Source organism: Ceratotherium simum, chromosome 6, assembly GCF_057802395.1.
Source record: "Ceratotherium simum simum isolate JZ-2026a chromosome 6, ASM5780239v1, whole genome shotgun sequence".
NCBI classification, from domain to species: Eukaryota; Metazoa; Chordata; class Mammalia; order Perissodactyla; family Rhinocerotidae; genus Ceratotherium; species Ceratotherium simum.
Genome location: NC_141905.1, coordinates 54,200,804 through 54,201,964, shown reverse-complemented (window position 1 = coordinate 54,201,964; position 1,161 = coordinate 54,200,804).

Genomic DNA, 1,161 nt, shown 5'->3' with positions numbered 1-1,161 from the left:
TCCAGAAACCTTGCGGGGGAGGAACCAGCTGTTCTGGCGACACCCTCCCAACTCAGGTTTTTCATCTGCACTGGGCTTGGAGGTAGAATGTTGGGGCGGGGGGGTTGCACAAAAAGGACGCCCCTCTCTTCATCTGATTTCCATTGCCTGCCCTTCCTTTCAGAGGAGACAAAAGCTCGCATTCCACAATTAGCCACAGAAGGTTTAAAATGCAAAGTGGTGGAAGAATTCACAATCCCTTGTGAAAAAGTTTCCACTTAGGTGTTAATTATTTCCACCTCCTTCCTGGGCTGGGCAGAGTGAGGGGAAAAAAGCTTGGTTGTGGCTGTGGGCCACAGGTGGGTGCCAAGGGTGGAGGTGGGGGCCCCTCCCTAACCCCCCTCCTCTCTACCCCTCCCCACAACCAGCAGGACGAGCCAGAGGTGCCCCATTCCCACTCCGCTGGGTGTCTGCGGCCCACTCCCCCGTCACCATCTCCATCACAAGCACTTCTCCCGATAAGGAAAGTGGGCAGAGAGCCACAGAAGAGCCAGAAAAATAACCACCCGCAGGTCTCCTGCTTCACAGAGCCTGACCACACCTGGAGGAGGTGTAGACCTCGTCCCCAAAGGGAAGATCGAAGGAGTCTGAGATAGGTTCCTTCTGAGGAAGAGTCTGTCTGGGTGGGATGGGCACAGACGTGAGCGAGTTGAAGAGTCTTGTTCCCTCTTGCTCAGAGAGTAGGACAACCAAGAGCGAGAAGGAATGTGCTAGTACAGGTCCCAGGGCCAATCAACCCAATAAAAGGTACCTAGCATCTACGTAATTTTTGGCTTAATAATGGCAAGTGTAACACATACTTATTGTAAATATTCAAACATTATAGAAGAGTATAAAAGTGAAACTCCCCTCCCCCCCACCAGAGTTTAGTGTAGGTTCTTCCAGAACTTTATATGAGTATATATGTATTACATGTGTATATAATCAAATACATGCATGGAGTGTTTTACAACAATGAGATCACATTATATGTTTTGTCTGTAGCTTGCTGGCTTGCTCTCTTTCTCCAGTTAACAACATATTGCAGATATCTTTCCATATCAGTGCATTTGACACCTATGGTTAATATCAGTAGTTTAATAAATAATTTACAAAAAGTCTTCAATTATTTTTTTCTGATTC